A 24,905-nucleotide genomic window follows, 5' to 3' on the forward strand; every position below is an offset into this window, starting at 1 on the left:
TGCCCACTTAAAGTTTAAGCCTATCCCTCCCCACTTTGTGATGGTTCTCAGCATGTGGCAGCATCATCTGACAGCTCTTTTTCATTGTCTTGGTGAAGTTGTCCAAAATCTGTAATGCCCTCTGGGCAGAACTATGGCTTTCTAGGATGGATGGGACTGATGGTGGACAAACTCTCTAGGGCTCAGAGCTGGAGATGAAGGTAGTAGATGCTGGTGGATACTTAGGTCTGCAAAGCTGAAACAACCATCATGATGTATTCTCCTCACTGTATAGCATGGTGGGGGGCACACTGGCCATTGCTTTAACTGGGTCCACAACACAGTCAACACCCTCAAGTGTTTCTTCATCTAGATTCTGGAAACTTCACCTTTTATTTCTGAATACACCTGTCCTGAAGGTCCCATCAATTCCATAGGTCAACATTTCTCTCTGAGGTTGCCTTTGCTGCCTGACCCATATCCATCCCATCCCCCATCCCCCACCCCAGAGACCATGGGTTCTGTGTCCTTTTCAGGAGTCACCCATCCCAGAAGAAATCTGCTTCAAGAGATAGAAGGAATCATTTAGCACACAAGTACCCAGCTAGATAGAACCATAGTCCTGGTGCAGCTTGGACTCTGACTCACATGGCCTGGTTGTCACAAGGCAGACAGGGAATGATGCTGAATTACACTATCTTGGTGTGTTCCAGTGGCTTAATGGTTCTGTTCAGCTCCTCACAAAGCTGTTCTAGCCACTTGTGGTGAGATGCACCCTGGGCACCATAAATCACCCAGGGGGTAGAATACATCTCCAGTCTTAAGCAGCTCAGCCTGGTGGCAGAGCAGGCACTCCAGACCAGCCACAGAAATGGGATTCTTTAAGTAATTGAATGTGGTGAGCTGGGTGCAGCGGCTCAGAGCAGGCAGGAAGACACTGGACTGAGAGCCCACAATCCTACAGTTCTCTAAGTGCAGGGTCTTCAGGGTGGCTGAGACTCTCTCTAGCAGGACTCAGAGGGGCTTGGGACTTATGTTGGTAAATAAGACATCACTTAGATTCAGGTGTTTGAGCTGATGGATGCCTGGACACTGGGCCAGGGACTGCAGGTCTGATTCTAAAAGATGGCAGTCAGTGATAGATAGCGTCTCCAAGGGGGCCTCCAGGTACCTGAACATCTGATTCATTTGGCCTTCCAGGAAGGAGATGGAGTCCAGGAAGAGCTCCTAGAGGCACTCCAGGTTGAGAAACTGAGAGGTAAACTGGCTGACCAGTTGTCCCTGCTCCTCGGGGAAATGGAGGCAGGCACACAGACATGAGAGAGAAGGAACTTGCGAAGATTTCTCATTTGGCTCAGGTAAGGAGCAAAGTCGGCCAGGGTGGACAGATTCCAGGTGCAGCACACTTCCACTTCCTCCATGCAGTCCAGGTCCAGCATCTTCAGAAACATCATGTGCAGGGAGCCATGAGTTGTGGCCGCCCTTCCAAGATGGCACTGGGCCCCTGCAGGGCTGGAGTAAACAACTCCATATAGGGTCATAACCAGAATCACCAGCTCGAGCATGCTCAGTGTCTTCAGCTGGGCCAATCAGGGAGCCTGAGGTGGCTGCCAGGGGTGCTCGACCAATAGGACAGTTGCACGCTGCCTCAGCTCCTATATAAGCAGCTGCAGTCTTTGTTCGGGGTCCCTCGCTTCCTGCTCTCCCTTCAACCAAGAGGCTCCAATAAAGCGTGATTTGGGAAGAATCCTTGTCTGGTGGTAGCCTTTCCTGCTGGTCAGGGAGTGCTCCACAATCATGATGCTCTGGGTAGCTACTGTGGAGATCTTCAGCTTCTTACAGCCCAGCTGCACCATACCTTTCCTCCCTTGCACCCACAGGAAGAGGTAGGACAGGCATACACCCATGGCACTTGACTTGAGGCACAGGTCTATCAACACAGTCAAGGGCTTCTCAGCCTCCATCCTTGGACCTCTTGCCTGTGTTCTTCTCTTATGTTTCCCCTCTAGAGAGCGAGCACCTGCCTTATCTCCAGCCCATACATTCCAGAAGTCCTTGTGCAAAGGCTACAAATCCAGAACTCGCCACTTGTGACTTCTGGAGTGAACCTTCCATCTAAGCAGTATATCAGTCCCAAACAGTATGGTGTGTAAGATGGGGTATCTTCATCTTAATCAGTCCCCTCAGTGGGAGGCAGGGGAAAGGCCAGCTGTGCACTGAAAAAGAAATAGGAAATCCCAGTGCTAAAATGTGAACACAGTCGCCGGGCAGTGGTGGCGCACACCTTTAATCCCAGCACTCGGGAGGCAGAGGCAGGCCGATCGCTGTGACTTCGAGGCTGGGCTGGACCCACAGCCTTGAAAACAATACAGAGAAACCCTGTCTCGTAAAAACCAAAAAAAAAAAAAAAATGTGAACACAGTCATTGCTACTCTATTCATAACTAGGAAATGATTATGCTAGTTTCTTTTCGGAAAATTTTTGTAGTATCTGTCCCCAAATTGATCTACACCTGATTTTTAGTTCTTTGAAGACATTTACTGGGTGTTATCAACTACTGTGTTCTCAACATAAAGCAGTGTAACTACCACAAACTGGTATTTTTTGAGTTAGCAGTAAGAAGGGCCTACAACAGACTGGATTGTTTTTAAATCCCAACATGTGAGTTCTGTAATCAGAGGTTAATAATAATAATTATAGTAGATGTTCTACAAAATTTTGGTAGGCTTTAAATTATTTAATAAATGTAACATAGTCTCTTGAACATAATAGAATATTATAAAGATTTACATTTTCAATTTTTAATTATGTGGATATTTGTGTGCTTGTGTTTGGATTTATATATGTGAGTGAAGTACTCTTGGAGGCTGAAAGCAAGTGTCAGATCCCTGGTTGTTGGAGTTACAGGCAACTGTGAGCTGCCCACTGTTACGAGTGCTGGTAATTGAACTTAGGTTCTCTGGATAATCTGAATGTGTCTTAGCTGGTGAACCATCTTCCCCGCTCTGTAAGAAAGCCCAATAAGCTCTCCTGGTCAAGGAAGTGCAGCACAATGGTGGCTTTTATGTTTCAATAGAACCCTGGCCTCGAGTTCAGAGGAGTTATTATGAACAGAGTAGCAATGACTGTGTTCACATTTTAGAATTGGGATTTCCTATTTCTTTTTCAGTTAAAGGATATATATGAGAGACAGACAGATAGTAGGTTGTGATTTTAGGTTACTTGGGATGAACTTGCTAAATGTAGAAAGCAAACTGTACCATCAATGTATGTATCATATATATGAAGATCTCTGAGAAACATTCTCATAGCCTTCCTGAATTGTATCTAGTTCTTTTTCTGTATGAAAAACATCCAAGTGGAGTTACTTTGTGCTGGGAGAAAATTTCTCTTCCAGATACCATAGTCTATCAAATGAAAAGCCCAGTGTTAGGTATAAAGTACCTCTTTTCAAGTTGTTGGTCAGTTGGATCCCATAGATTTCCCTCAGTCTTTATAGATATTGCCATTTTTCTTGTTTTCATCACAAAACCTGATTGTATGACCCTACTTTTGAAAACACCACATAGAAAAATAAACTAAACTGTTGCCACTTCTACTGGCTAGTCTTCATATTGGTGAAAGATGCTATGTGTTCTGATAGGAAAGAAAAGTAATCAGTAGTCTTACCCAGTCAAAAGCTGATTGAACTGCAATAACAACTGACCTGGTAAGATGTGTCCACTAGAACAATAGCGGCATGGATGTTACAGGAGTAACTAAAAACTTCCTATTTGGATTTAAGACCCTCTGCCTAAAATGGAATTCATGCCTATCCCATTACTGGGCCAAATATCCATGCCTGCCTAAGTCATAGGGGAGAGCCTAATACTATTATTCTCCTAAACAGATATAGATATAAAAATGAACCATAATTTTTTACCCTTATACATATAGATTAGTGTATCTCTCTCAGCCCTCATCGGAGAAACTTCTTTTGGCAGTAGATGATGATTAATTCAGATACTTGCAACAACTGGTCAATGTACAGAAACTAAGAGACTACAGCATGATCAACTCTAAATAACACAGCTATATACCATCCTCATTGCAGAAGAGAAGCCAAAAAGGTTGAAAGAGCCTGAAGTAATGGACATGTCTACCAAAACTGTATTTTCTGAACATTACAGTACTGTTGTTCTCATGTGTGTTCACACTGGCTATGACTACATGCTCAAGACCTGAAAAGATCAAGTTAATCAAGACCCCAGGATAGAAGAAAGAAGGGCTCATGAGGCTGTTGTCCCCAGCTGGGGTGATATTAGCAAGCGATGGTTGTTGATAGAATGAGAGGCATCTTTCTTCATGAATGGGATCATGGAGAGATCACCAGTGCTACAGCAGATATCCTATACCCATGCCCAAACAGGTAGCACTAAATGAACTCAGTGGGTTCAGAAACAAAGCACATGAAGTTAATAGGGGAAAGTGGGGGAATACGAGGTAAATAGGAGGAAAGAAATTAAATGGTGGATTTGATCAAAACATATTCCATTTACATACATGTACAAAAATTTCGAACAATGAACATTTTTTAGCATGAACATGGGCTGGTGAGATGGCTCAACAAATAAAGGTGCTTGCTGCCAAGCGTGACAACCTGAATTCAGTCTCCAGAACACATGTGGAAGGAGAAAAACAACTCCTCCAAGTATTCCTCTGACTTCCATGAAGGTGTAATGGCACACACACACACACACACACACACACACACACACACACACACAGAGAGAGAGAGAGAGAGAGAGAGAGAGAGAGAGAGAGAAAGAAAGAGAGAAACGTAAAAGAATTTTGAAAGATGAATGTGTGACTAGATCGTTGAATTAATTATTATCAAAATGTAATAAAAACACTTCTTACTTTTAAAGTAAATGTTGATTATTGTAATACTTGGAATCATAACTTCCTGGCAAGACATGCCCACTAGCGTAGTAGTGGTATGAAGATCATGGAAGCAATCAACTACTTACAATCAGATTTCAGCTGAACTCTACAAAACGAAACACACATATAGCACCATTACGGGCCCAGAATCTGTGACTCTATGGGTCATAGCCCCTGGGGAGAACATCACACTAATGGATGTAGTATTGAACTGAATCTTAATAAGCTTTCATTATAATCACAGGTTAATACATCTCTCAGCATACATCATAGGGACTCCACAACTGGTCAAGGTGCAGAGAACTCTAGATCACTAATGATCAGCACTAAATGGGATGTGTCTATCACACTCCCTTTCAGACCTCAGGGATCATTACAGAAGAGGAGGCAGGAAGATGCTAAAAATCTGGGGATTGTGGATAAGTATAAGGAAACATGTGACAATATGCACAAAACTTGCAAGTTCAAGTCAAACAAAACCATAATCTGTAAAAAGGAGATGGGGGTAAAGTCCCACCCCTAGATGCTGAAGGTATCCACAACTGCAGAGCGTGGAAAACAGTGTTCTCCAGAGTGTGGCCTCTGCTTAGTCACCCATGCTTCAGTAGAAGCCCACACATCCAGGAATATCTTTACATCACAAACTGGACTTGATGGAGATGACTTTTTTTTAACACAAAGTTGGGTGGGTGAAGCAGGACTGGATCTGAGAGCCATTGGTGGAGGGGAAAGGTAGGACCAAAACACATTTTAAAGCACCAAAGAACTAAATGAGAAGAAAATATTTTCATTATTTTTATTATTTTTGAACCACATATCTTCTGGAGTTACTGTACTGCCAGTTGTGTGTTTCCCCATGTGGGTGCAGAACAGAAAGCTGACCCTCTGCAAAATCAATATATGCTCTTAGCCACTGAGCTCTCTCCATCCCCAATACTTGGAAATTGAATGTCTTCATTTTTCACTGATTGTTAAATGTTCCTTTATAGATTGGTATTGTCTTCTCAAAGATTTTTTTCATTCATTTATTCACTTATTCTGTGTGCTGCTCTTCATGCACACATCAGCACTGTGTAGAAGTCAGAGGAGAGTTTGGTTCTTTTCTTCCACCAATGGATCCAATGAGTCCCAGTTAGGTTGGCAAGTACCTTTCCTAGCTGACCCATCTTCCTAGCCCTGTTGAAAGCATCTTAAATTCATAATTTGGATAAATATGTTTTATATATAATGATACTCAAATTGACAAAGCACACTCAGCGCTGAAGTCTAAATGTGTATTAAATGAGCATCTTCCAATCTTTGTAGCCCTTAACACATTCAACAAAGTTTCCTTGAGACCTCTCTCAGTGACTGAGATACTCTTCAACGAGTTGGTACAGGAGACCACTTCCTGAGATCGACAATTAACAAATGGGACCTCATGAAACTAAAAAGCTTCTGTAAGGCCAAGGACACAGTCAACAAGACAGAAAGGCAGTCGACAGAATGGGAAAAGATATTCACTGACCCCACATCTGACAGAGGGCTAATCTCCAAAATTTACAAAGAACTCAAGAAGCAAGTCTCCAAAACACTAAAGGATCCAATCAAAAGGTGGGGTACAGAACTAAACAGAGAATTCTCAATAGAGGAGGCTAAAATGGCAAAGAGACACTTAAGAAAGTGCTCAACAGCCTTAGCCATCAGGGAAATGAAAATCAAAACAACTCTGAGATACCATCTTACTCCTGTCAGAATGGCTAAAATCAAAAACAGTGAAGACAATTTATGCTGGAGAGGATGTGGAGAGAGGGGAACACTCCTCCACTGCTGGTGGGAGTGCCAACTCGTAAAGCCACTTTGGAAAGCAGTATGGAGATTCCTCAGGAAAATGGGAATCAATCTACCACAAGACCCAGCAATTCCACTCTTAGGCATATATCCAAAGGAGGCAAATTCATACAACAAGGGCATCTGCTCCACTATGTTCATAGCAGCATTATTTGTAATAGCCAGAACCTGGAAGCAACCTAGATGCCCCTCAACTGAACAGTGGATAGAGAAAATGTGGTACATTTACACAATGGATTATTACTCAGCAGAAAAAAACAATGGAATCTTGAAATTCACAGGTAAATGGATAGCACTGAAAGAAACCATCCTGAGTGAGGTAACCCAGTCACAAAAAGACAAACATGGTATGTACTCACTCATATATGGATTTTAAACATGGATCAGGAGAGTGCCAGTCTGAACTTCCACTGACAGAGAGTCTGGGAAACAGGAAAGAACCTAAAAGATATTCATGGTACCCAAGAGAAGAGAAATGAGGCAAGATCCTCTGAACAGATGGGGAACATGGCGAGGGGTGGGGGGAGGGGGACCTGGGAAATAGAGAGGGGGAGAAGTGGAAGAGAGAGTAGGACTTGGAGGAACAGGAAGGTCGACTAGGGGGGTAGGATAGGGGGAAGAGGGAATCATAGGTTAGAAGACAGATCAGGCACCATTGTGACCTCTAGTGATCTAAATGGATGACACCAATTGGCAAGCTAAGCAATAGTGTACAGACCACCTCGAATGCCTATTCCTGATAGTGAACTTGATGTCTATCACCATCCTAGAGCCTTCATCCAGAGACTGATGGAAGCAGAGGCAAACACCCACAGTTAAATACTGAACAGAACCCAAGGAACCCAGCGACAGAGAGAGAGGAGCAATGAGCAAATTGGCAAAGAATGGGCTAGCAAAACCAGCAAAGACAGCTGATCTGAACAGGGGAGAGCTCTTGGACCCCAGACCAACAGCTGGGAGGCCAGCATGAGACTGATCCAGAAAGTCAATGAGGAAGCCTGGGCTACCTATGGGGTCCTGAGCAGTGGACCAGTGTTTATCCCTCGAATACTAACAGACATCGTGTGTCCATAACACAAAGAGGGTTTCTCTCCCTGCCTGGATGCTTAGGGAAGTGCCTGGACCCTACCCTGAGTGAAATGATAGACTCTAGATATTCCCTATGTGGAAGGAATTGGCAATAGGGTGGGAGGATGGGGGGGATGGTGGGGGGGTGCGGGAGGAGGGGAGGGAGTGAGAACTGGGATTGACATGTAAAACAAGCTATTTAAAATTTTAAAAAATGTTAAACAAAAAAAAGAAAGCCAGTTGAAACGCTGAATGCTACAAAGATGAGCTCTTGGCGCCACCTAGTGAGCCAGTGAATACTTACAAAGAGGAGAATAAGGTGAAGGAGTAATGTGGTAACTTAATTATATCTTAGTAATATAATTTTCTTAAAAATAATTTATTCTTATTATTTATTGAATAAGTACTAATGATAATTTAATGACATCTATATCTCCCAAAATTGGAGATAATTTTCACAGCATTAGAAAAGTATTTTAACTTGTAATTCTTATGTTTAAACTTTTTTTTATTACCTCTGTAGAATTCGCTCTTTAAAAAGGTTTTTATGGGAGTCCCTTTACCCAGTGTGGTGGTTTGAATGGAAATGGCCCACATAGACTAATAAGGAGTGATAGGAGATGTGGCCTTGTTGGAGTAGATGTGGTCTTGTTAAAGGAAGTGTGTCACTGGGGGCAAGCTTGCAGGTTCTAGAAGTTCAAGATAGGCCTAGGGTCATTCTCTTTTCCTGGTGCCTGTGGATCCAGATGTAGAACTCTCAGTGCCTTCTCCAGCGCCATGTCTGCCTGCATGCCACCATCCTTTCTTTCAATATGACGATGAACTAAACCTCTGAACTGTAAGCTAGTGACCTGTGTCTGATTAGGACTAAAGGATGAAGAGCCTGCAACACATACATTCTGGCCACCAAATCAAGTGACTAAGGAAAAAAAACAAAGTCCAAAGTAACAGTCTTTGGTCCTGTTTCCAAGAGGTATGGAAGAAACCAATGTTGAGCCTGTTGGTCCAGCAGGAGTTTGAAGTGTGTGAAATGCGCACATGCAGGACAGGGGCTCATAGGTGAGGCTCGAAAGCCGAGCTGATCTGAGGACCTTGTCCTGAAGGCTCTATAACACATGTATCTTCAATGCTGAGCTATAGCCCACTTGTTAATATTTATTTACATGTATTTATAAGTACAGAAAATATGTAAACAATTTTAAATTATATAGCACATGAATATGTATATATCATATATGAATTTATTAATATAAAATATAAGAATATCTGCTTCACCCAGGAATATAGGAGAAAAATGAATATTTTTCCATATACAATATACATTTACAAATATATATATTTATATATAGAATCTGGGTATGGTGATACACACCTGTAACCTCAGCACTCTAGTGGATAAGACAGGAGGAGCACCAGTTTCAAGTTCAATCTGTGATATATAGTGAGATCTAATCTTTACATAACTAAACAAAAATTCAAACAACAAATAAAAACAGATGGGAATGAGTCAGGAGCACCATTGAATAACTATATGGATACAAAAGTATAAAGTATGCATAACTGAAGAAAAGAGAGAGTCCCATATGCATACATGAACCTGCATACATACTAGGGTCCAGTGCAACTCCTGTCATCTACCAGGAAGAATTCATTCCCAAAATGCACACAAGTACATGTTGTGAATAAATAAATATAAATAATATATAGTCTTTAGACATACAAATAAGCATGTAAATATATAACTTTATTGCATAAAATAAACATAACCAAAAGAAGCACACACAACCTCATATAAGAATACAAACTGGCATCAGACCAGGGACCAAAAGATTCTTGCCCTCTACTTACAAGGATGGAACCCAAAAACAAAGGAATTCCTGGCTACTGAGTCCTTGTTGCTCTTCACTGAATTATCTCAATGTGTACAAAGCAAAATGCAGCTTAACAAGCAAGACTGGTATGAAAGGTGTAAAAGATATGTTTTAAGGCTAACACATATTTCTTGCATCTTGGTTGAGATGTTGATTATGCACCCACACACACTAGTCATAGCTTTTGAACTATGCGGCAAAAGAAAAGGTGAGTAACTCAGCAAGGATGGCTTTAAAGAAACAAAAGACTGAAGGCCACTTTCCTTGGACCCACCCCTTGGTTTAGTGCTTCAGCTTGTGGTTGCCTCTTGTAGACACATCAGTGTCTGCAGCAAGGTTCTTTCTCACCTCTGTTGAGCTCCACTCTGGCTCAGGCTATGTTCAACTTACCTCCCCTTCTATGGGGCATGAAAGCATTGTCAGGCCGTTATTGTGAATCGGAGCTGTAGGAACAATTTTCTGTTTGTACAGAGATTACTGCGGTTGCTGCAAAGCTTGGAAGCAGCAAAGTAACTGGTGGGCATCTGAAGATGCTTGCCAATGATGCAATGCAGAAAGAGACACTAAACATCACAGACTGCAGCTACAACTATTGAAAGCAAGGAAACTTTAGCTTTATGTCTTTATGACATCATACACAGATCCCTTAATACAAACACATTTCAGTAATTCTAACTCCTGCATTGCCTGGTTCCACACTAAAATAAACTTTACAAGACTCTTAGAGGGTATTTAGGTATAGGTCAACTAGCACTTAACCGGCAAAACATGAGGAACAATTATGCATCCTTGCTAAAGGGAGTTCCAAAATCTAACCAATGCTTTGGAGTTGATCCTGAGTGCTTTCACCACTCACTGTTGCTCTACAAACACAGGAGTCTCCTTTTATCTGCAGCGTTTTCTGCAGTTTGAATTACCTGAGTCAGCTGCAGTTTAAAAAGGTAAATGGAAGCCGATGTGATAGCTCAGTAGGTTACAATCTGAGACAGAACCCCAGAACACACAGAGGAAGAACAAAACCAGTTCCTGAAAGTTGTCCTCTGACCTCCACACATGTGCTGCGGCATGCCACATCTGCACACACATACATGTTCATATACACATAATAATAATATGCAAATTACAGGAAAATGCAAATTTTGAAAAGAATTTCAATTGTACAATTATGCAGCATGATTTTTCACTGCATGCCATCCCTCCCTGGATGTAAATCATCTCTTTCTCCAAGTATTTCTCCTGTTTGTATTACCTGCCCTAAAGCAGTATGTGTTATACATCCACCACCACACAATTTCAATGTTTGTGCTTATGATACTGCTATACAATAGTCTAATGCCACATCACAGCACCTACAAGTGAATGATCTCATTCCATCTCATCTCAGAGGCATCAAATAATCTCATATCACCAAAAGGGGGAAGATATAGAGCAAGATGTTTGCTGATGGAGGCGTTCATATAACTGTTTAATTGTGTTTTTGAGAAATCCAAGGTTTGGGGTAGTACAAAAATAAATTTAAGTACAGTCTTAAAGAGCCTTCATCCAGTATCTACTGGACACAGAAGAAGACACCCACAGCTAAACTGAATTTCTAGAACACAGTTGCAGAGAGGGAGGAGTGATGAGCAAAGGGATCAAGACCAGGCTGGAGAAACCCACAGAAACAGTTGACCTGAACAAGGGAAAGCTCATGGACCCCAGACTAATAGCTGGGAAACCAGGATAGGACTGATCCAGACACCCTGAATCTGGGTATCAGTTAGGAGACCTGGGCAATCTATGGGGCCTCTGGTAGTGGATCAGTATTAATCCCTAGTACACGAATGGACTTTGGGAGTCCATTCCACATACAAGGATACTCTTTCAGCCTAGAGACACAGGGGAGGCCATAGGCCCTGCTCCAAATGATATGCAGAGTTTGAAGATCCCCCATGGAAGGCCTCACCCTCCCTGGGGAGCAGAAAGGGGATGGGATAGGGGTCAGTGTGGGGCAGTGGAGTAGGAGAGGGAGAGGGAACTGGGATTGACAAGTAAAGCAAGATTGTTTCTAATTTAAATTAAAAAAATAAAGTTAAAAAAGTGCAAACTTTTTATCTTCTAAGATTTTATGAAAGTGTTTAAAACATACAAAAGTTGAAAGACTAGTATAAAGAGTACTGGGTTTGGTGGCAGACATCTCTAACACTAGCACTCAGGAAACTGACACAGGGGGACTATGAGTCTAAGGGTAGTCCAAGCTACATAGGGAATGAGGTCAAAGGCCAGCCTGAACATAGACCTGCCTCAAAAGGGCAAGAGGTGTAAGGACTCCTGTCCTCCTTCCAGCTGCCAATGCTTTCACATGGCCACTATGTTTCAATATGGATATGTGTCACCAGCAGTGAGAGAAACAACTAGTCATTATCTACCTGTGCTGTCTGAGGAATCCTTCACAGATTCCTCTTCTCAGGAGCAGCCATGGTCTCTACTTAAGCTGTGTTTCATGTCAGTATCAAGCAAAGTTGGGATTTGCCCTGGAAAGGGGAAATAAAATAGATTTCGAGGTAGCTTGGGGGGAGGTGGGGATGGAAACAGGAGAGAACAGGTAGGGTGTAGGGAGAGAATAGTGGGAGAGACAACTGGAATTGGGGGGCATTTTGTTGGTGAGGTAGAAGCCTGGTACAATGGAAACTCTCAGGTATCTTCAAGGGTGACCCTATCGACAACTTCTGGAAATGGATATATAGAAACCTGAAAGGGTCATCTTCTATAACCAGGAAAGGCTTCCAGATGTGGGACTGGGACTCTAACCCAGCCACAAGACCTTTGACCTGTAGTCCATTCTGCCTTCAGGATGTGCTGTGGTAAAAGTGGCACAGAACTTTTGGGAGTGGCCAACAAATACTTGTCCATCCTGAGTAGCATGCCACATTGGGGAGTCCACACCTGGCATTGCCTGGAGGGCCAGGGACTAGAGGCTCGGCAGCCCAGAGACCTAAGGTAGAACCAAACATGACTAGCAAAGAAGAAAAAAGTCAATTAAATGATTGATAAGGATACTCTGCTATGCCAGTAGACCGAAGACTAGCATAATTGTCAACAGGGAGGCTTCAGCCAGCAACTAACAGGAGCACATGCAAAGACCCATAGCCAAGCTTTAATCAGAGTGCAGAGAATCCTGTGGAAGGGGGAAATCCTTCAAAAGAGGGGGAGGAAGGATTATAGGAGCCACAGGGTTCAAGCATTCCACAAGAAAACCTACCGAGTCAGCTAAGCAGGGCTCATAGTGGCTCACAGAGACTGAACTGACATCATTATGATTGTGCAGCTTGTTCCCTTTTAAAGGGCCCTGCCTACCTCCCCCCACCTCTCTCTCTCTCTCTCTCTCTCTCTCTCTTTCTCTTCCAGTCTCTCTGTCTCCCCCCCCCATGCTTCTCTTTTCTCTTCTGCTGCTCCTGTCACCAGAAACCAGTCTCCCTCCTCCCCTCCTCCTTTTCCCATTCCCTTTCCCCTAATAAAAAAGCCCTCCACATGAGTTCTGTCACATGGTGTCATTTCTCTTAAGTGCCACTTTTTAGATCACAACAGCAGCTGTCTCTGACTCTTTTGCTGATTGTAGGAGCCCTTTTCTTTCTACTGGGTTGCTTTTGACCAGCCTTAATATGAAGGAAAGTGCCTAGTCTTATTAGAAACTAATACTCCATGTTTGGTTGATACCCTTGTGAGGCCTGCCCTTTTCTGAAGGGAAAAAGGAGGAAGAGTGGATCTGAGGGAAAGGGGAGATAGGGGAAGGGATTGGGAGGAGAGGAGGATGGGGAAAACAGTCAGGATATTATATATGAGAAAAGAATGTAAAAAAAAGGAAGAAGGGAGGAAGGGAGGGAGGGAGGAAGGAAGGAAGGAAGGAACGAAGGAAGGAAGGAAGGAAAGAAGGAAGGAGTGAGTGCAGGACTCTCAAAAATAAGGCACATGCCTTAACAGCAGGGTGTGTGTGTGTGTGTGTGTGTGTGTGTGTGTTATGTCTTAAAAAGTTACATTACTCAAAGTATATAATCTATACCTAAATTTCAAGATTGAAAATGTTTGGATGTATGCCGGGTGGTGGTGGTGCACGCCTTTAATCCCAGCACTCGGGAGGCAGAGGCAGGCGGATCTCTGTGAGTTCGAGGCCGGGCTGGACCGATAGCCGCCAAAACAATACAGAGAAACCCTGTCTTGTAAAAAACAAAAAAAAAATGTTTGGATGTAGTTGTTTTTAGTCTAAAAACCTTTATTTTGTAAATGGCCTAATGTGTCTTCTGAGAGGCATTATACAAGGTCACACATAAGAAAGGGACTATTGATGTATCAGAAATGGACCAAGGAGGCTCACAAGGATCCTTAGGCCACTTGTTTGAACTGTAAACATTATAATCTTGTCTGTGTGATTTTTTTGAAAAAACAAAACAAAACATAGATTTACACATGAGGAAAAAAGTGCTGAAGAGGTTAAACTCTAATGTCATGGGTATTTTGACCTGAAAGACCTCGGCATCAAAGCACCAGGCACTGAACCGAACCCTCTGCCCAAGAACCGGGGCCAGACCACTGGCTGCAAATGCAAGAGGTGATTTATTGAGTACACAGGCACCTGCAGATGCTACTGCAACTCGGGTGCAGGGCATACCAGGCTTGTAGGGAGTACAAAATTTATAGAGTTTTAATGGTTACATAAGTAACAGGCATTTCATTGGCTCATCTTGGGGGCAGGGGTAGTTCCCACGGACTAAGTTTCCTGGTATTATTTTATGAAAGACCCCGGCACGCTTCAGCAATTATTATCTGGGTCCCATGACTACTATGGTGATCATAGACACAACTGGGGGCAAGGGTAGTTGCCAAGGACTTGGTGTCCTGGTATTGTCATATGAAAGTTCCCAGCATGCTTCAGCAATTATTATCCGGGCCCCATGATTGCTATAGTCATCAGACACAATTGGGGGCCAGGGTAGTTACCAAGGACTAGGTTTTCTAGTATTGTCATATGAAAGTTCCCAGCGCGCTTCAGCAATTATTATCCGGGTCCCATGACTGCTATAGTGATCACAGACATCCTGTTTTGAGGGTGAGACACCTGGTCTGGGTTTCTTTCATTAGGCAATGGCCTGGCCTTGCTTTTCTTTTCCTAGGGGGTCCTGGGTAGGGGTCTTTCATTCCCCCCCTTCTTCTTGTGCATAGGTAGAATCTTTTACCTATTGTCCAGTCCTCTCTACTTAAGGTTTACTTATGGTTCCATCTGTTTGAGGGCATGGTATTGTTGAGTTAGGACTAAGGCTTGAATTATTGTTTGTGAATGTAGGGCCCAAAGGTTGGAAGGCCCATAAGAGTAAAGACTAGTGTAGTGAACCAGGGGGATTTGTTAAACCAACCCTCATACCAGTATTGTTGGGATTTAATTTTTTTCTGATGAACAGTGAGCCTCTCCTTGAGTTTATCCAGAGTTTTGTTACTACCCCAGTCTTGTCTGTATAAAAACAACATTTCTCTTTGAGAGTGGCACATATGTCTCCCTCTCTTATTATACTGTTCCCTATGTAAGGGAATTTTTTTTCTTTTGACTTAGCATCTCAACCAGGGAAAAGAGGACGATGTATTCCTTTCCATGCTACTTCTTGCTGACTTTGGGACAAAGTTAGGGGACCCAAGAAGGCTGAAATGCAAGTCAAAAGCAAAAAGGGAATTTAGGCAATAGGGTATCTATCCAGGAGCAGCTGATTGGCAGACTGTGTTGAAGAGACAGGGGGTGTCCACATCAGCTGAACTGGTTCACATTCACAGCAAGTCTAGGGCTCGCAGTCTTTAGGAGCAGGCTGTGGTCAGCAACTGATGTTCAGATGTGTTTGCCAGAAGTGGAAACCTGTTTAAGACATGTTTAAAACTGGGAAGAGAAGTTAAAACTTATGTATTTAATTGGAACTCTTTAGACCCATAGTATTAGTGATCAGGAAGGTCAGGAATCCCATGACCAAGAGAAAATCTCATTCTCAGGAACAGACAGGTGGGATAACTGGCTGTACCTATCTGGAATCCTCTTTGACCTGTGAGAAGTGGATACAAGCTGTATGACTTTTGATCCTCTGAAGCCTATATAAATTTTGTTATACAAAAGGACATAAAGATTATAGGTACAGTAGCATTATCAATTGGTACTGAAATCTACATTGTAGAAAAAGCAGATATCTGGGTATCTGTATTTTGTGACCTAGCAGAAACTACAGATTTGGGCTAGTAGTGTACATTTGTCTTCTGTCCAGGTATGAATTGGACAGAGGTATCTTTGGCCTGATGAAAAGCCCTTTAAGTTTATACTTAGATGATAACCAAAATAAACCTAAAAACCTTGAGCTTGTGATTGAACAAGGATTTACATCCTTTGATCCTTATTGAGACATATTAAGGCTTGATTTTTACATAAATAAAATGATCTACCAAGCTGACTATAGTCGTGTGGATTTGGCTGCCTGATGTCAAGCTGACAACCATTAATACTTTTAAAGATCTGAGAAGGATAAATTTTATACAGTCTCTGAATCTATTAAAAAGTGCCAGGTACCAGTCCATATACAGCCATACCCAAGTCTCCTCTATTAGCACTGGAGGCACAAGTATCAGGAACAGCATCAATCTTTACCAGGCCTGTAAGGTGAGTTTTCTTTCTCTCTGTGGAAGAGGGACATGGAAAAGACTGACCTTGTTTTGTCTCGGCAAAAGGGGTGCAATCAATTTTCCAGTGTCCAGCAGCTTTGTCCACATTCTGGGCCAGGTCCTGGCAGCAGCAGGTGTCACCTTTGAGCATCTTGCTCACTTGTCAGAGTCAACACAATCCAGGTGTAGGGACTGGGGTGCCTTGTAATCTTCTTTGGAGACTTTGGGTCACTGTTAGGATCTGGAAGTCTGTCTGATATTATAAACTTTTAAATTAACATTTTAAATGCCATGTTCTGCAGGTCTCTGAAGTATTAGAGGTTTGTCTGCCTTAAGCTTAACTGTTGAAAGTATAAACTTTATTAACCTTTATAAAACTAGAACTGTCAGGTTTAGCTTTAAACATTTTAACAGTATAAATATCTTATAATCTTATAAATTGAAAACATTTTAAAAACTGTTCTGAAATCCCTTAATGTTTTTTATTGAAAATTAAAATACATTTTAGGCCTTTAAACCCGTTATTATCTGGGTAACTGTTAAATTATAAAACTTAGCATTCCTGTGTATAAAAGCATTAACATTTTAAATCTGAATAAAAACTTGTTGATACGATGGTACCTCATAACTTCCATGTGGTCACCTTTAGTTAAGATGGTGGATCAGGTATCTCTTTTAACTTTAGTAAAATGGCTACCAGCCAGCCATGTGGCCAACTTGGCATGTGACTGACTGTAAAACGGTGGCGACCTGCCCCACTTTTGTCTTAGCTCTATGCTTGTAATAAAATTTAGATTATGGCAGAAAATACAGATAGAACTTTTTAACAAAGCAAGCATACATAATTTTTGAGAGATCAATTTTTAAAATTTAGCATTTGTAGAAATGAAACATCATAGTAAACAGTTTGCATTTTTCTTTTTTCTTGTAGTTATAACTTTAAGGCCATTCTGTTTCTGTGGAAAGACCAGATCTGGCCAAATGGCTTACCTGCTCCAGCCCTGTGTGCTTGAGCAGGGATCTCTGGTGGAGGGAAAAGCTGGCAGATGGCTCCTTTGCCAGCACGCCATGTGCGTGGGGCAGAGAGACAGAGAGAGAGAGAGAGAGAGAGAGAGAGAGAGAGAGAGAGAGAGAGAGACAGAGAGAGAGAGAGAGAGAGGGGAAGAGAGAGAGGGAGGGAGGGAGGGAGAGAGAGAGAGAGAGACCCCCATCCTCACATCCTGCACACCTCAAAGGCAGGCAGGTGAGGACGGAGCAGGCTCAGCTGTGAGGGCTGCAGCAGCAGTTGGAGAACAGAGCAGCTGCCTCACTGCATGCTCAGGGATAGGAGACCGTGCTGCAGCATGCTCTATACCATGGCACATGGCGGGAGAGACTTTTGCCCAGCATTCCATGTGTTTAGGGCAGCAAGAGAAGACCCCTGACCTGCACCATGTGTATAGGCGGGCAAGAACAGAGACAGAGGGATAAGATGGGCCAGTGACTAGCTAGGCTTGGCCAAAGTCCTCAGCCATAGGACCAACTTAAAAAAAGAATTGTTTAGTTACTGAACCTGGGGCATATTAGATACTCAACCAATTGTACACATACATAAAAAATTGGCATGCAACAGCTGTCTTAATGTGAAAGTCACCGTATCAACAGGGTTGAAAAATTATTTATCCTGAACATGAAAACCTATTAGCAAATTTAAACTAACTTTACAAAACTTGTTACTTGTAATTTTCCCCTTGTAAGATTTCTATGAGAACTGCATCATCTAGGAGTAGATGATGATCTGGAGCTGGGACAGGGACCAAGGGTGAAGAAGGGGGAAAGGGAGGAGCTGATGGGTTTCTCCCTGCCTTCGGAGGAGGTAGGAGAGTCACAAACGGGGCTGCCCGTGTTGGGGGTCTGTAGCCAAATTTTCCCAAATAACAATGTATGCTATCTGGTCCAGGTGTCCATGGGGTCCCTTGTCAAAGACCCGATCCTAAACCTGTAGGATAATTTCTAGGTTAAAGGTCCCATCCCTTGGCCAGCCCACATCGAAGGTTGGACACTCAGATGTGCAGTTTATACTGGTTAGAGGCACGAATTTGCACTTCATTTCAGTGACCTAAAGTAAGGCTCAAAGGGGTGGTTATGGTTTGTCCCATGCTTGAATCAGAAAACTCAAAATACAAAGACAAGTAGACGAACAAGACAAATAACACAATTAAGCAACTCACAACCAGACATGCTGCCATGCTGCGCGCTTTCGGCAGAGAACCGAAAGTAAATACTCAGACAGGTCAACAGGAGTAGTGGTCCCGTTTTTTCCCTTTTCAGGCCCATGAGCTCCAAACAATTGAGCTCTCCAGATCCCTGGCACGTCTGCCAGGGTGGCGGGGGAGAAGTCTGGGCTCGTCAGTCCCTTCTCAAGCCTCCCTAGTTACTGAATGACTACGTAGCCAACCTGCAAGGAGACAGATCAACATACATACATATAACAAAGAACAAAGCAGACAGGGTGCCAGCTAGCTTACCTCCCGGTGGCACTGGTGGTTCTGGGGCAGAAATCTCGGGGAACCTCCAATGAAAGACCTCGGCATCAAAGCACCAGGCACTGAACCGAACCCTCTGCCCAAGAACCGGGGCCAGACCACTGGCTGCAAATGCAAGAGGTGATTTATTGAGTACACAGGCACCTGCAGATGCTACTGCAACTCGGGTGCAGAGCATACCGGGCTTGTAGGGAGTACAAAATTTATAGAGTTTTAATGGTTACATAAGTAACAGGCATTTCATTGGCTCATCTTGGGGGCAGGGGTAGTTCCCACGGACTAAGTTTCCTGGTATTACTTTATGAAAGACCCCGGCACGCTTCAGCAATTATTATCTGGGTCCCATGACTACTATGGTGATCATAGACACAACTGGGGGCAAGGGTAGTTGCCAAGGACTAGGTGTCCTGGTATTGTCATATGAAAGTTCCCAGCATGCTTCAGCAATTATTATCCGGGTCCCATGACTGCTATAGTGATCACAGACATCCTGTTTTGAGGGTGAGACACCTGGTCTGGGTTTCTTTCATTAGGCAACGGGTGGTAGCTGAGCTGTTGAGTTAGAGCCACTGGAGCCGCCAGCCTCAGGTGAGGGGACAGAGCCAGCTCCACATTGCCCATGGCATCAGGGTCAATTCTTCCTTGCCTGTGGTGAGGGGTGGGCCGTCTCTCTCAAGTACAGGGGCCAGCTTTCTTGCTGCAGTGCCCAGGGTCAGCGGATAGTGGAGCGGGCTCAGCATAGCCCTCTGATTTTATCAAGCATGGTTCTTATGGTCCCATGAGGTGACACAGTCACAGATATCCATATAGACCCCAGCTGCGGCTGAACCATGGACCCAGTCATGGCCCTCGGCAGCATGAGGCCCATATGAGATCCTGGCTCTGGGTGGGAGCATTGGCCACTCAGATCAGGATTGACAGTGGCTATGTCAGAGGAGCAGCAGATAGCAATTGACTTATGGGAACTGGCCAGAAATCAAATCTCTGATGGGTGAATCTCACATAGGCAAGGCCCCAAGAACCTCAGCCTCAGAATATCTCCTGCTATTGCTGTGTCTTTACATATTTGCTGTTGCCATTTTTCCATGACATCTGACATGATGTGAATGGGCATGGGAATATTCCCACACTTTTAATGGAGTGTGATTTTTCTCATGGATATATGCTGTTTTGCTCAGCATTTTTACCTGTGGATTACTGTGAAGATGATTCTCTCCTAAACTTCACTGTTTAACTGAAGCAATGATTTTATACAATGACAATATCAGTTTAAATTGAATTTTGATGAAGGAGGATTTTTAATAAAACAAGTAAGGGGTTATGATAGAGGTTAGTTTAGTGTGAAAATTAATATATGTAAAGGTAGGATAAAATGTTGCTCCTGCTCTGATAAAGCAGAAGCTACACAGGATTAAAAAATAAAACATGTAAGTGTCATACACATGAGTTTCTTTTGAGGAGCCATATAGACTGTGGCTTAGGTTAATTATTAAGAAAATCATTTGAGTCCCAGAAGCGTGGTTAGCTTAAATTCTTTTATTCTTAATGTTGAGAGACATGTTCATGGATTTCAGTTTGCATCATAGTTAAAACAAAGCTTTGAACAAGACTTAAGGCCAGGTTAAGATGTTTTTGTTAATGGCTCTGAAATAGAAAATTTTGGAAAACAATTTAAAGTTTGGAAAGGCTGAGTGAGGCACATGTTAAGGCCAGGAAACAAGAACAATGACAGTCCAATTATTATTAACTGGTGTGCCTTTATGGCAGGATTGGTTGGCAACCAAAAATGATAATTAATTCCTTATACACATTTCTGCCCTCAGCTTCCTGATATAAAGAACTATTGATGACTGGGTATGTACCATGAAGATTTAAAATAGACTTGACTGATTATTTTTTATACATTAAAGCTTAGATTTGTGGTTCTTTTAAGATTTCTTATAAGATTACCTTTTGAAATAAGTAATAAAATGATTGGTTCATTCTTTGTAACTGCAAAATGCATCCTGCCAGCAAAAGAACTGGCTGAAATATATACCTTTCTTTTTTTTTTAATTTAAGTTGCTTCACATGTCAGTCCCAGCTCCCTTTCCCTCTCCTTCTCCCTCTCCCTCCCCACCAGGCACAATAGTCCCCCACTTAGTCTCCAATCTGATCCCCAAGGAGGGAAAGGCCCTCCATGGTGGATCTCCAGAGTCTGTCATTGTCGCGACCGCCTGGACCAGCAAGGAAGACTGCAAAGCTCAGACTCTTCTTTAAGCACTTTATTCAGGAACCTTGAACAATCTTCTGACCCCGGGGAGTGGCAACCCACACTTTAAAAGCCCTTGGGCGGCCAACCCCAGTATGCCATGTGGAACATGCAGATAGGTCCACGTACAAGGAAGCAAGCCTGATATCCAGCCTTAACCAAATACAGGTGAGGCTCTTAAGGAGTTGTTTATCACAGAGAGCACTTGCTGTCTGGCTAGCAGAAGGAGGAAGCCAGCGCCATCTTAAGGGTACGGCACTTCGCAGCTCTCTACATGTCATTTCATCCAGGGCAGGGCCTAGGCCCTCCCCAAAGAGTCCAGGCTGAAAGAGCATCCCCCATTGTGGGATGGGAACTCAAAGTCTGTATTTGTACACCAGGGATAAATACTACCCAAGGCCCCATAGATTACCTAGGCCTCCTAACTGACACCCACATTCAGGGGGTCTGGGTCAGTCCCATGTTTTCCACATAGCCATCAATCTGGGCTCCAAGAGCTTCCCCTTGTTCAGGTCAACACTTTCTGTGGGTTAAACCAGCCCAGTCTTAATTCCTTTGCTCATCATTTCTCCCTTTCTGTCACTGGATTCCAGGAGTTCAGATCAGTGTTTGTGGGTATCTGCCTCTGCTTCCATCAGTCTCTGGATAAAGTTTCTATTTCCCAGACTCTCTGGCACTGGGATTGTATGCTGGCACTCCCCTGATTGATGTTTAAAATCCATATATGAATGAGTACATACCATGTTTCTCTTTTTGTGACTGGGTAACCTCACTCAGATGTTTTTTTCTAGTGCCATCCATCTGCCTGTAATTTCAAGATTAATTGTTTTTTTCCACTGAATAGTACCACATTGTATAAACGTACCACATTTTCTCTATCCATGCTTCAGTTAAGGGGCATCTAGGTTGCTTCCAGGTTCTGGAAATTACAGATAATGCTGCTATGAGTATAGTGGAACAGATGTCCTTGTTGTATGAATGTGCATCTATTGGGTATAGGCCTAAGAGTGGAATTGCTGGGTCTTGTGGTAGACTGATTCCCAGTTTCCTGAGGAATCGCCACACTGATTTCCAAAGTCACTGTAAGAGTCAGCACTTCCACCAGCTGTGAAGGAGTGTTCCCCTTTCTCCACATACTCTCCAGCATAAACTGTCATTGGAGTTTTTGATTTTAGCCACTCTGACAGGAGTATGATGGCATATCAGAGTTGATTTGATTTGCATTTCCCGGATGGCTAGGTTTGTTGAGCACTTTCTTATGTGTCTCTCAGCCAATTTAGACTCCTCTATTGAGAATTCTCTATTTAGTTTTGTACCCTACTTTTTGATTGGATTCTTTGGTGTTTTAGACACTTGCTTCTTGAGTTCTTTGTAAATTCTGAAGATCAGTTCTCTGTCAGATATGGGTTAATGAATATCTTTTCCTAATCTGTGGGTTGCCATTTTGTCTTGCTGACTGTGCCCTTTGCCTTACAGAAGCTTCTCAGTTTTGGTAGGTCCCATTTATTAATTGTTGGTGTCTGTGCTACTGGAGTTATGTTCAGGAAACAGTCTCCTGTACCAATTCGTTCAAGGATACCTCCCACTTTCTCTTCTAACAGGTTCAGTGTGGCTGGGTTTATGTTGAGGTTTTTGATACATTAAGTTTTTGCATGGCAATAGACATGGATCTATCAAAAGTCGTCTACATGTCAGCCTCCAGTTATGCCAGCACCATTTGTTGAAGATGCTTTCTTTTTTCCATTGTATACTTTTAGCTTCTTTGACAAAGATCAGGTGTTCATATGTGTATGGGTTAATGTTGAGGTGTTCAATTTTATTCCATTGGTCTACCTGTCTATTTTTGTGCCAATACCAAGCTGTTTTCTGGAGTATAGCTCAGTAATAGAGCTTGAAGTCAGGGATGGTGATGCCTCCGGATGTTGCCTTGTTGAACGGGGTTGTTTTGGCTATTCTGGGTCTCTTGTTTTTCCATATAAAGTTGAGAATTGTTCTTTCAAGGTCTGTGCAGAATTGTGTTGGGATTTAATGGGGATTGCATTAAATTCTATAAGATTGCCATTTTTATTACGTTGATCCTTCCTATCCAACAGCATGGGAGATATTTCCATTTTCATGAGGGAAATTTGTCTAAAGTTCTCTTTCTTAGTTGAGTCTTTGTGTGACTTGGGTATCAAAGTTATTGAAGCTTCATAGAAAGAGTTTGGCAAAGACCCTTCTGCTTCTATTGTGTGGAATACTTTCAGAAGAATTGGTATAAGCTGTTCTTTGAATTTCTGGTAGAATTCTGCACTGAGGCCTTCTGACCCTGGGCTTTTTTTGTTTGGGGGACTTTTGATGACTGCTTCTATTTCCTTAGAGGTTATAGGTCTATTTAAATTGGTTATCTGTTCTTGATTTAATTTTTTTCAAATAATATCTTTCTAGAAAATTGCCCATTTCCTTTAGATTTTCAATTTTTGTGGAGTACAGGTTTTCAAAGTATGACCTGATGATTCTCTGGATTTCCTCACCCAACTCTCTGAAGATCATAGCAAACCTCCTCCCAATCTGAGACATTTAAGCCTTCCCCAGTAATGAACCATGGACTCGCTCTTTCAATCCATTTAAGAAAGCCTCCCATGGTTTTAGGCTTGACTGCGGTCCCCTGTCCTTCAAGTAACGTTTTTACACGATACTGTAATTTAAACTTCCAGGGACTATTTCCCATCTTTTCTTTTCTTATTTTCCACAATCCGTCCCTAGCCGGCAAAAGGGACAAACCCACCCACTTACTTTCATGATCTCGGTGGAACCTCCAATTGTCGCACCCGCTGCGCAGCCTGTATCCGAGAATGTGGCAAGGGCATCAGGATTGATGACACAGAGATCAGTCCGTTGCATTAAGAAAACTTTATGCTCACCAAGAAGGATCAGGAGAACTTCCCAAGAACGCTTTCCTCCAGAAAAGCTTCTGCCACACACACATATACACATACACATACCCCCTTCCTCCTCCTGGCTGGTAGTTAAATCCCTGACACCAGAATCATCAGTAGCAGTAGGGGGCAGGAAGAGGTTGCTAGCCATTGGAAAGATCAAAGTCAGGGTGTTTCAGTGAGCAAACCCTTATCGAGCCCTTATCGGGAACTTATAGCTCTGGTAAACATTTCTTAGGACACTGGATTGTTTTTAGTAAACATGTTTTCAGTAAACATTGTCTCACAGCTGCCTGCTCCCAGGCTGATGGGGAAGTGGGCCTCCGGCCAAGGTCTGTTGTTCCCATGCTATTAACTTCCCTCATAGCATTGCTTTCAAAGTTTCCCATAAGTTTGGGTATATTGGGTTTTCATTCTCACTAAATTCTAGGAAGTCTTTAATTTTTTTTATTTCTTCTTTGACACAGGAATGGTGTTTTTGTACATTACTCAATTTTCATGAGTTTGTCGAGTTTCTGAAATTTGTGTTGTTAAATTCTAATTTTAATGCATGGTGGTCTGATAAGGTGCATGGAGTTATTCCAATTTTTTTTATCTGTTGAGGTTTGATATGTTGCAAAGTATGTGGTGGATTTTTGAGAAGGTTCCATGTGGCACTGAGAAGAAGGTGTATTCTGTTGTATTCTAATGGAATGTTCTATAGATGTCTGTTGATCCCAACTGGGTCATAACTTCTATTAGTTCCTTTGCTTCTTTGTTAAGTTTTTGTCTGGTACTCCTGTTTAGTGGTAAGAGTGGGGTGTTGAAGTCTCACACTATAAATATGTGAGGTTTTATGTGTGGTTTGAGTTTTAGTAATGTTTCTTTTAGAAATGTG

The 24,905-nt window shown here is 42.7% G+C and overlaps 1 pseudogene; it reads right to left on the reverse strand.

Moving 5' to 3' along the window:
• Positions 1–623: 623 nt before the first annotated feature.
• The window catches only part of LOC101823074, a 34,960-nt pseudogene continuing 10,678 nt past the window's right edge, over positions 624–24,905 (reverse strand).

The sequence above is a fragment of the Mesocricetus auratus genome, unplaced genomic scaffold (assembly GCF_017639785.1).
Source record: "Mesocricetus auratus isolate SY011 unplaced genomic scaffold, BCM_Maur_2.0 Super-Scaffold_6730, whole genome shotgun sequence".
In the NCBI taxonomy this organism is placed as follows: domain Eukaryota; kingdom Metazoa; phylum Chordata; class Mammalia; order Rodentia; family Cricetidae; genus Mesocricetus; species Mesocricetus auratus.